The sequence below is a fragment of the Anser cygnoides genome, chromosome 1 (genome assembly GCF_040182565.1).
Source record: "Anser cygnoides isolate HZ-2024a breed goose chromosome 1, Taihu_goose_T2T_genome, whole genome shotgun sequence".
NCBI classification, from domain to species: Eukaryota; Metazoa; Chordata; class Aves; order Anseriformes; family Anatidae; genus Anser; species Anser cygnoides.
The window spans coordinates 191,705,875-191,718,059 of NC_089873.1; the positions used below are offsets into that span (position 1 = coordinate 191,705,875).

Sequence of the window (12,185 nt, forward strand, 5' to 3'; positions counted from 1 at the left end):
TTTTGGGGCAGCAGCCAGGTGCTGTAAGGCAGTATGTTCAAAACTTAGCCACAACCGTGCAAGTCTCCACCCTATAAAACCAGCAGCCAATATTGTACAACCTGAACCATGAAAATGTTATTTGAAGTCCTGATCTGATTTAGATATAAGCAAAACACCTGGAATAATGGATCAATTAGTAAAGTGAAGCAAAAAGAAAAACCACATGAATTCTAATCTGCTGACATCAATATTTTATTCCTGAGGTGAAAGGCTCATCACTGTGTACAGCTTTAGTAGCTGACACCACTTACTAAAACAATATAGATTTTTTTTTCCTGCAGAAAATTGAAAGACAGTTTTCCCCTGGAATATTGTTGAATTGCAAAATACCAAGACAAGTCTGGAGTCAGGGAATGAGCCTGGCTCATGTCAAGGATGGTTAGGACTTCGCTGTAATAACCTAAGAATGCTTTGGTGGATAATTATATATACACAAGTGCACATGCACACACGCACACGCACACACACATGATTTTAATGATGAACACAGGGTAGGTGTACTAGGTAGGTAATGAGAATGTGAAGTGTACCATGGTATATTGGTTGTAAGCCTTTCTTATATGAATTTCCCCAAGGCAAGGTTTTAATAGCTGCTGCATGTTAAGCCATATGTGTGTGAGGAGGGGTGTGACCGTGGAGCTCTGTGTTAACAGTGCCTGTGTTGGGCAAGGTACATGCTGGAACAGCAGAAGCTTTTTTGGCTTTCTGGGTGCATTTGCAGCCTTTGCCCATTAACATTGGGGAAGAAGAGACAAAATTGATTCTTTGGGCCATCAGCTGAGACACATCGACCATCTGTAAGCTTTGGGAACCTCACTTCAGATGAAAATGCCAGGCTGAGAAGCTACAGTGCAGAGGACAACCGAAAGTCTTTCTCTGGGGAAGAGGTATCTGGTGATGAATGGCTAGGTGTTACCTTGGGAAAAAAGTCCACAGAGCACAAATCAGCGAAAGATGCTGAACTCCCCCCTGGAGGGAATTGTGAGTAAGGAAGCAGGCAAGAAGGTAAGCTGGTTGTGTTTCAGCATATGTCATCTCTATCATGCTTTTTTCTAAAAAAAGTTACTCTACAGTAAGCATGTTCTGTGCTACTGACTTGTGGTGTGCAGCTCCTTGCAGAGAACTGAGCTCTTCAGCTACAAGGCAGGGAGAAGGGATCACAACACATCACTTTTTCCTCCTCCGGGATCCCTGTTTTATCCCTAAAGTTGCATAACCTTCCTTTTTTATACTTCCTTCCAGTCATCTACTTCTTTATGACACGTAATTCTGCTTCACCTGGGGCAAAGCTTCCCAGCTTTCTGTCAGCCAGGCTTGCTTTCAGACGTGTATAAAATCCCACCCAGTTCAGAGTCAGCCTGAATGAAGAGTCACTTAATTGCCCAGGCAACCCTCCCCCTCTTTTTTAAATTAAGCATCATGTTTTCTTGTCTCCAGTCACACGGTATTAGCCTGTATTTGAGACACTCATTAATCATCCTTGCTAATGCACATGAAATGTCTCATTTTGGTTAATACTGTGTTCTGGGGGAGAGATGGTCCTTTGTATTGTTTGGTCTTTTGAGTATTAGGTTTTGCTGTTGTTCTCAAAATATTAACACTGCATGTAAATATGTGGTCCTGGAGGAGTTGTTCCACTCGTACTAATGGGATTACCTTCATGGGAAAGAAAATGGTGTGTACAACTGAACTCCAAATTCATATCAGTCAAATACAATAGTGGTTCAACAGCAACACATAGCATGGCTTACTCTTTCTCCCCAAATTATCACTACATGATGCAATGTTAACAGAAAATAATATGCATTATTGTGATAAAAAGAAGAGTTACCTGTTACACAGTTTTAAGCCAGCTCTAAGTGGTAAAGGAGTGCAAATTTGAACAGCCAGTCTGTTGAACAAACAGTCTCCTCAATCTGTATGTACTTATACTGCTGGCACATAGTGCCAGATTAACAAGGAAAACACCTACATCATTACAAAGAATTAAATGTCTGAGATATGACATCATTTAATCTTCCCCTGTCTCTTTACCTGCTTTGTCTCCCTGGTGGGAAACTGGAAGGGAACAACATCATTATATGTACTGCTAATGAAAAACATCAAAAAGTTTCTGAAAATCCATCATTGTCTAAGATCTTCATTCATTTGGTTGATTTTTTTTTTGATTTTTGGCTTGATTTTTGAACCAATGCAGCATATCGGTATTGCTCACCACAGGTTCTGTAGTAGCCTTGGATTATGAATTGGAATAAATCTTGAATACATTTTATGAGAAAGGAAAATCGGAAAATTATGAATCCAAGTAGGATGACCATGACTGGAGGCACAACTTTACCAAAGAGCTTGGTTTCATTAGTCATTGGCTTTAATGGTCTTACACTTGAAGGCAATGGCAGGTGTTTCTACTGATCTGCTGTACGTAACCCAGCATATGTTCTGATTTGTGTGCAGACCACTCTGCGCTGTTAGGAGGGTGGCAGAAAGAGATAACTTTATAGCAGAGTGGTGTATGTGAAGGGCAAGTCTGGCAAGATAAATGAAAAGTTGTAGAAGACAATGAGATCTGAGAAAGGGAAAGGACATGACTGTTGAGAGCTAAATGAACAGGCTGAAAATGGAAACCGTCCAACCATCACAAGTGATATGACAGAGAATAGCTGAGGTTTTGCCTCCTGGAAGGTATAGCTGTATTTTAAAGTTTTCAAACCTGCTTTGTCATGGCACTGTGATATAGTTTCATAGACAGAGAGTTATATTTGGCATTTCTACATTTTTTCATATGTCTTTGTGCTATGCAACTGTGTAATGCTCCCAGAAAATATTGCATTTGATTCACTGTGTTAAACAAATTCAGGAGCACTTTAAGCACACTGCAGTCTTGCTTTGCCTCTACACAGGGCTTGCCCTGTACACTCCTGTCAACTAGCATTGCTTTTCGGAGGTCCTCTCTCCCACTGTTGCATGCACAGGTGGCATCAGGTAAGAGTTAATTTGGTGTTCAAGAACCAGCTGCCTCGTTTCTTTCCTTCACCCAAAGCATCCCATTGGACTGGGCCATTGCACTCTCATTGAAAATGATCTCGATTTGCCTACTAGGCATCAGCTGAATAGTGTTAGATTTAATAAGTAATTCATTCATTCTTTATCTTGGTCAGCTTTCTTAATTTCTTTTCTTGATGAAATTAAGGAGTAGATATATTCATAAATTAATAATTCCAGCATTTTGCATTTTACTTGTATTCTATAGCTCTAGATCAAACTTTCCTGCACTGCTCACACGTTCCAAAGTTCTTCTCTTTCATCTCTCTTACATTTCCTGTGATGAGAAAATAAAGAAGGCTTTATATACATGTGTGGCAGTAGAAAATAAAAGTCTGTTGTAACGTCCAAAGTTCAGACATTTAACAGCTCACCCAAATACCCACTCGAGGCAGGAGAGAGACACTGCAGCAGCTGCTGAGTTTAACCCACATACTTCGTTAGATGTTTCCTTCTTTCTAATGAAGGAAAGTTCTCACTCTACAAGAGATCCTGGATTCATTTTTACCATGCTTAGCATTGCTTTGGTGAGGATTGTACTTCCTTATCCCTATTCTCTTCTGTTTTCTATTAGCTCTTAATTATGGTAATTTCATGTTCTACTTGCATATGGAAGAACTGAACCCAAGAGTTCAAATGAAGTCAGGATCTGTCCCTGCATTAATACTGTTGCAGAAACTGAACTATAACCAGAATATTTTTTCTAAGACGGAGATGATGCTATCTTTAGGCAAAGCATATGAATAAAATCGTTCATCCAGTTAACAGATCAAATAAACCAAAATAAAACGTGAATAATACTGAATTAATAATAATAATAATAATGATAATAATAATGAAATGAGAGAATGCTCCAATTAGCAGAACAAAATCAATGCAAAAATGTTAAAGACAAATCTTGCACAGAAACTTTGCTTAAAATTAAGTTCCTGTGTGATGCCATCGATTTGGGGATTAGAGATGACTAATGGGAACAATTTGGCTAGTTATGACACCACAAAATTAATGCTTGAAAGTTGAATTTTATACATTACTGGCTTTCTGCAAAGTCCTGCAGTAGGACTTCAAATTCACTCTGAGCTGAAGCAGTTTTCTTTTCGTCTTTGCCACTTGTCCTTGCTTATGACAAGGGTCAGCATTTTTAAGTACAATGACTTGGAACTGTTTGAAGTAAGCTATTGCCTTGTTCCAGTGTGTTAATCAGGACCTTGTAATTAAAAGTAACCTCCCAACAATGAACCAAGGGCTCCGTGGCTCCTTGGCATGCTGGGTGGTTGGTTGCTGTGTTGTTAGAACTTTTTTATGTTTCTGATGGAGCAGTTCAGCTATCCAGGAAGAAAATAGCCCCGTTGTACTTGTTGTTACACACTTGCATAACACACAAGAGAAAACGTTGATGTGGAATATGACCATGACGTGGAACATGAGTCCTGGTGCACCGGCTGCTAGGAGAGGAATGAAGGATTTGGGGGAACCAATGGCTTTCATCAGCAGGGCTCTGACTTTATGGTTTGCAAAAAGTCGAGTGAGTTAAGTACATTACTTAACACATGGATGGCAGCATTAAAATATGAGTAGCACGTAGACAACCTAGGGGGAAAAAAAGTCAAGAACAGCATACTTTTAAGGAATTAATTACTTATTTATGATTTATGTACTACAGTCGAGAGTGTCAAAAAACAGGAATCCCCTCTCAATGGAAAAAGAAGCTTAAGTGTGACCATCATGTAAATGGTCGGGCAATAGTCCAGAAACCTAACTTGCATATCCGTCTGCAAGTTCTCTTGCCAAATGCTCTCCCCTGTCTTATTCTCTCCTGGAAACCCATCCTTCCTGTTTGTTACTACACCTCTCTTGCAACATGGCTGTCTGTGGGGCTGAAGGCACCTGGCACTTGGCTCCCTCGGGCAGGACTAGGCTTTCAAACCAGAGCAGCATCACCAGGGCAGAAGGGTAGAATCAAACAAAAGGGAATGCATTTCACCCAGCGTACGAATTAATTATGGGAAATCAGTGAAATGTGACGATGTGAAGCTGAAGAATTAGTGGATATAGAAGGGAAGCAAGGAAAACTACAAAAGATTGTCCCAATAGACTTAGGAAGTAGTGTGTTCTGGATGCAGCCTCAGATATAGGAAGACCCTAAACTTTAGGTTACCAGGAGACAGGAAAATAGAGGGAAAATATTTCTCTATTTGTCTTGTTTCTTGTTCTTCCTTGAGCTACTTGGAGACAGGATGACTGGTGAGGGGACATTTTGGTCTAATCCAGTGCAGCATGTCCTACCTGACAACATTCTTTTGAGAATGAGTTTCTGGAATCTGGCTCAAAATCTTGTACTGGATCTTTCGTCGTTTATTTTGAGTGTACCTTATTTTTATTTTAATTATTGACAACTCATCTGGTATCTTTTCAAACAGATTTATACCTTGTAGTTTATCAGCTGCACTCTAACTTCAAAGATAAAAATTCCCTTGCTCACAACTGGTAGTACTGAAGAGATAATGCCCTCGGTGAAGGTTTTACATAGTCTTCCTTACAAAACAGGAAGGAAGGAATTATTCTTTTATTATTGAAGAATATAGACAAACAGGTTTTGCATTTATGTATGTAATCTGTTGCATGTTTTCTGCAAGACAGCACAAGAAAGAGAAAGAGAAGATGGCAGGAACATTTCCATCTTGTTGCAAAGAAATCAGACTTCAGGGCAAAGGACAGTGGTGTCCTTTGTGCTCTGACACTAGAAATAACAAAGCAATATCACTTCAGATCCCTGCAGAGAATATTCTGGTGCTGAGGACTCAATTAGTAACATCAGTTTACCTTAGCAGCAGCAAGGTACTCAGCTCTCGGGCTGAGGAATTAATCTTCTCAAAGGCTTTAAAATATTGTTAAAAATAAAACCGGATCACGTAAAACATCTTTTCAGGTGATGGTTGTTAATCAGATCTCCTCTGCATCCAATGTGCAGGCCTAATTGCCTTGTATGACCTGGTGATAAATTGGTCTTATGAACGGGGCTGTGCATAGATTACTTTGCAATTGGTAACCTAAACATCTGGGGGAAGCATTTCCCTTCTTACAGGGCCTGCTTTGTATTCTGTGGAGTTGTCGAGACTGAGATGCCTTAATGTAATTAGTACCGCAACATGCAGCCATGCCTCCTTTTATCTTTGTCAATTTGGTGAATGAAAAACTGAGTATCAGCCAGCAATGTGAGCCTGCAGCCTAGAAAACCAGTTGTACCCGGGGCGGCACCAAAAGCAGCGAGGCCAGCAGGGTGAGGGAGGGGATTCACCCCCTCTGCTCTGCTCCTGTGAGGCCCCACCTGGAGCCCTGCGTTCAGATCTGGGGCCCCCAGCACAAGAAGAGCATGGACCTGTTAGAGCAAGTCCAGAGGAGGGCCACGAGGATGATCAGAGGGCTGGAGCACCTCTCCTATGGAGACAGGCTGAGGGAGTTGGGGTTGTTCAGCCTGGAGAAGAGAAGGCTCCAATGAGACCTTATAGTGGTAGCCTTCCAGCACCGAAAAGAGGCCTACAGGAAAGCTGGGGAGGGACAAAGTAGAGTGACAGGACAAGGGATAATGGTTTTAAACTAAAAGAGGGAGAGATTTAGATTAGACATTAGGAAGAAATTATTTACTCTGAGGTGGTGAGGCCCTGGCACAGGTTGCCCAGAGAAGCTGTGCATGCCCCATCCCTGGGGGTGCTCAAGGCCAGGCTGGATGGGGCTTTGGGCAACCTGGTCTGGTGGGAGGTGTCCCTGCCCATGGCAGGGGGTTGGAGCTGGGTGGGCTTTAAAGTCCCTTCAAATCTAAGCCATTCTGTGATTCTATGAGATTCTATGTTTTTCTGTGTCCTGATTTGGCATGAACTAATAGTAAGTGAACTACTATTCAATTTTTCTGTATTTTTCAATTGAATTTAGAGCTAATGGAAAGTAGTACATGAACATCCCCGAAGGCCAACTGTTTTATTCACAGAACATACAGAGCACAGGAACCATTAGCCAGAGTTCCTCATGTTGTTTTGTTAACATGCCTCAAGTTAGATCACCAGCATGAATGTATTACTCTTAGCATTGTCCAAGCCTTCTTAAACATTTTATTTGGTTGAGCCTGCTGGCAGTGTTGGGAGGAACTGCTCTTTGTGTGACAGAGCAGCAGGAATGAATGGAGCTCTGCCTCAAGACAGATGAGGAGCCAGCTGAGAGCTTATGGGTAAGGATTAATGGATAGACCAACATGGACAACATTGTAGTAGGTGTCTGCTATAGACCACCTGGTCAGGAAGAAGATGTAGATGAGGCATTCTTCAGACAAGTGAAAGAAGCTTCATATTTTCAAGCCCTGGTTCTCATGGAGAGTGTTAGCCATTCCTACATCTGCTGGAGGGACAACACAGCGGAGCACAAGAAACCCAGGAGGTTTCTGGAGTACATTGAGGATAGCTTCCTAACACTGCTGACTGAGAAGCCAATGAGGAGAGGCACTCTGCTGGACTTGCTTGTGTTTGCAAAGAAGAAAGATCTGGTTGAGGATGTGAAGGCTGGGAGCAGCTTTGGCTGCAGTGACCAATAATTCTGGAGTAGAGGGTCATGGGATGAAGGAACAGGACAAACAGCAGCATCAGCTCCCTGGACTTTGTGAGAGCAGGCTTTAGCCTCCCAAAAAAAAGAAAATGTTATAACAAGCATAGCAGACTTCATACAGTTGTAAGGTTTAACTTACTCAAATTTGTAAGGTACCTTGAGAGCCTGATACTACAGGTACAGTTCAGGTGCAACACATAATGGTCTATTGTTCTTTAACCAGGAACTTCACGAAGATATTTCAGTTACTGAGTTGTCAAAACTGGACTGGACTTTGCTGCTAGTCTCACTAGAAATTTAAGCGTCATAAAGTTCTCTAAACTTTGGTCTGCCTTCTGTAACAGCATTTGACATGCCAAGCATAAGCAGTGTTTCATGTGCAGGAATACCAGAATCTGTAAGAAAACACACTTCCCACATTTGTTTCTCTGTTATTATTTTTATTTTTTCCTGTGTATTCTGAATCCTGAGCCTTCTCTTTGTACTTGTGAGCTGCCTAGAGATTGATTTGTGCCATGTAGCAGTATCTGCTTTTCAGTTTCTCTTAATATTTCAAACCCCAAAGCAAGATGTGATATTTTCTTCACTTCCTTCTAACCAGAGCCACGACCAAAATCAACAGTTTTATGGTTACATCATAGATGAGCACCCTGGTGAGTGATTTGAGACTACAAAAATTATTTGGATTTAGCCTTTATTCTAATCTTTACCTGAAGTTTGATAGAAGCAGAGGAAATTGCCCTGTTAACTTCAGTGGACCTTGTATCAGGCTTAGAAGACTTAAAAGGGTAAAAGACCAGCCTTACATGAGACGAGTGCTGCAATGAAGAGTTTGCTTTTTTCCTTTCACAGAAGGCTTTGAGTATAAGTCAAACATAGTGGATCTGTAGATCTACCATTATACTCTCATACAGTTGATTTTCTTGGTACTGAAATTCCCACAGAGCTTTCAGCTAAAATGAATGTTCCTAATAATTAGAGGTTCAACAATATCTGAATTTCAAATTATTGCATGAGACATATATGAAGTCTCATACTTCATTATAAATTATTAATTAAATTTTGCAAATGCTCTTGGGATATGTAAATCTATTACTAAGTAAATTTGTTGGCATTTCTACTTTTAAGAAATTAATGTAATGTTGACATTAAAAATTCTCTTTGTGATTATTCACAGAATAACTCCAAGAAATGTAATACAGAAATCCATTTCTCTTTGAATTAGTGTTCTCCTGCATTCAGGATTGCAGGTTTTTTTCACAATCTGCCATTCTAATTCAGAGAAAAAAGTGCAGCAGTGAAGCTGGAAGTTGCTGTTTCTTCTTGGGAGGAAAAGAGAGGACTGAATCACGTATCAGATATTCTGTTATATATTACTTTGTGTGTATAGGAAGGCATATACAGAAGGGAGATGTACATTTCCTACTGACTGGAGAGTACAAAGCAAGGGGCATTTTGCATTTTCATACGTGATGCCAGGCAGATCTCTTGAGATAAATGTGGGTGGCTAGCACAGAGTGGTTTCTCCCTCTGGACACCAGGAAGCAAAAAACAGAGAAGCACGTGTCATATCTTTCTGGCAGGTTTTCCTCCCTGTATTGTTTGCCACTGTAATAACTCAGCTCTGCACCTGCAGTGGATTCTGCACACCGAATTATTTCCTGTTGCATTTTGGATCTCTGAAAGACGTAATTTGACCTTTGATTTCTGCCTCTTTCATTTGTTCCGGTAGATGACCAGGTATGATTTTGGCACTTTGTTCTGTTGCCGACACCTGCAAATACTAGAGCTAGGTAATAAAGTCTGGGGGCTTGTTGTTATTTTAAGTTTTGTGGAGGATTATTTACCATGTGCTGCTCTTGGTCTTTCATTTTGTCCACACTGTCAGATGTGACTTGCACAAGGTAGACTCCAGCTGATAATAATCAATCAGTTTGCACAACAGTTAAGTAGAAGTTGCAACTTTAGGATATCGCATCCTTGACCGCTTAATTTTACTTTCACCAGAACACTCCCCAAACTTTGGCTTTCATATCGTAAATATGTGAATACTGTATTTGAAACTATGCAGCACGCAGACTTTAATGAAATGCTCATGTAAATATGCTCGCTTCCCTGTCGTTACAGTTATTTTCAGTGTATGTTTAACTTGCTGATTTCACACACCGCTGTGCAGCCCTTTGTTATATATTAACTCAGGACTCGATCCTGCGAGGTGCTGAGTGCCTCTGGCCCATGCCGACCTCCTTGAGCTGCCACTGGCGTTCAGGGCCACACACGGCACTCAGCACTGCGCAGCACCCAGCCCTGAGCCCGGGTAACAGCAGGCTCTTTCAAAAAACAAACAGGTTTTCTGGAGCAAGGTTCACGCTGTTACCGTGCAAAACTCTGTGCAATGGATTTTCAAACATTTAGATTAAATCTTATCCAGAACAACAGGTCCCATAGTTAATGGCTGCTGGAAGACATAAACATTTAGGTATGTACGGTGGTAATTAATTACCTTTTACAACTGTGGTTTTATTAGTTGTTCCAATTAAATGTGAAACCATTAGGCTGTTGCTGATATTTAATATTTGTGTGTTGGCTGTAGTGTGCTTTGCCCCTCTGTTACCGTGTATGTGGTTTTTGGAGTAGCAAATAATCTGTGCAGCTCACCTATCAGTGCTATTCGGGCACCGTGCATTGCTGCACTTCCATACCTTACAACGGAGAGCTTTGTGCGCTGTGAGTTCAGGTTGACTGCACTGGTGGTGAGATGGGGGGGAAGCTTCACTGGCATTAACCCTGCTTTTTTCAAGCCATTTTGGCAGATGCCAACCAAATGCAGACGTAAGCCATTGACTGTTCCCCATATCAGTGCATTTTCACCAGTCTTGACTGCATTGGGCTACAGCACTTTTGCGCAGTTCAGTCAGGCATTTGGAAAGGTAGGCTTTACAAAAGGGTACTAAGCCAAACTGTTGCTTATGTTTTGGGAAAATGTATCTTAATGTAACCAAGATAGGGTGTAGCTCGTGCAAACTATAGTATTAATCATTGTTCTCTCTCTCTGAAACTCATTTTAGGAAAAGAGTATGGCATTGGTCTGTGTTGTAAAATCAGGTATTTGGCACAGAAAAAGTGTTGCAATTAATGTTTCTAAAAAGTTATTATCACTGTTTGATATGTAGATGAAAACCGTAATTTTCTGTTGTTTGCAAGGAAAAACACAGGACCTGATACCTTTAAATAATGGGGTTTATTTCCATCTGCAATCAGGGAAAATTGCTCCAGAAATACACCCCCCACCTTCTCTGCTAAGCAGCCCAGCCATTGCTAAGCATGCAAGGAGTTCTTTGATTTTGGTCCTGGAGTTACTTGCAAATAGAGGCAATTCAAAGCTGCAGACAACCTGAGCCTGAGACCTATACTTGAGGCTGGCCAAAGAACAAAGAACAGTTCTGATCTAGGGACTGTTGGAGGAATCTTTAATTCAAATATCTAACTGTGTTAATAGCTATCTTTTCGAAATAAGCTGTCACACTATTGGCCTTTGGCCCCACTCCTTCTAGTTGTGTACACGCTTATCTGTGGATTATCTCATGAGATAGGGATGATTTAAACATGCCACAGCAAAGAATCGTGCATGTGAAATGTTTGCAAGATCACAGCTACAGTGATGTGCTTTTACTGAAGTCAAGGTATGAAATTGGACTGCAGAAGGAAAAAACTTGCTGACTGCCAGTTTTGTTAATAGGTCAGCTGCTGTGTGTTTCTGGGGAATAAGCAAAAAAAAAAAAAAAAAAAAAAGAGAGAGAATGAGATTTTTGAGGTTTTAGGAGATGTTTGTAAACGAGAAAGGTTTCTGTGTAAATTCAAGCACAATTAGCTAAGCTAGCAATACTAAGAAGTTAAGAGTTGTTTACTCATTAAATGAAAATGGGGAAATAGGTAGAAGTTTATGTGACCAAGAGTGGACTGTTGATGACAATGAAGTATTTTCCAAGACTTGCAGCGTAGGCTGAAGGAGCCACATGATCCCCTATAAGAATATTGTGGCAGAAAGTAGTCACAAGCACGCAATATCCTCCCTGGGAAAACAACTCCTGTTTTGGGGTAAATGAGGCCATGGCGGGTTGCATGATAATTCTCTTTCATTACGACGTGTGAGCAAGTTTAATGCTTTTTGTAAAGCCTGGATTTCACTCTCATTTAATACCAGGCTAAATCTGGAATAATAAGCTCTCAAAAGCTTAGAGGTTCCAGTAAAATGAGATTTGGCTATAAATTACATATTGGTTTCCACTGGTAATGTAGCTTCGTTCTCTAAGCAATAGGAGAAGCAAGATCGGTAAGAAAAGAGAATAAATATACTTTATTAGCACATGGGATGATTTAGTAGAAGCTGTGACCTCTTACTGCAGAGCTTAGGAAGGATTTCTTTCTCCAGAGAGCCTCAACTCCCCCTGTCCCCTTTTCCTTAGACTTCAGCACAATGAAACACGTAAGTCAATCAAAATGTTTTT

General features: G+C 40.8%; 1 protein-coding gene across 3 annotated transcripts in view; it reads left to right on the forward strand.

Moving 5' to 3' along the window:
- The window catches only part of SPATA13 (spermatogenesis associated 13), a 158,990-nt gene that overhangs the window by 88,135 nt on the left and 58,670 nt on the right, over window positions 1–12,185 (forward strand). The window lies entirely within an intron of this gene.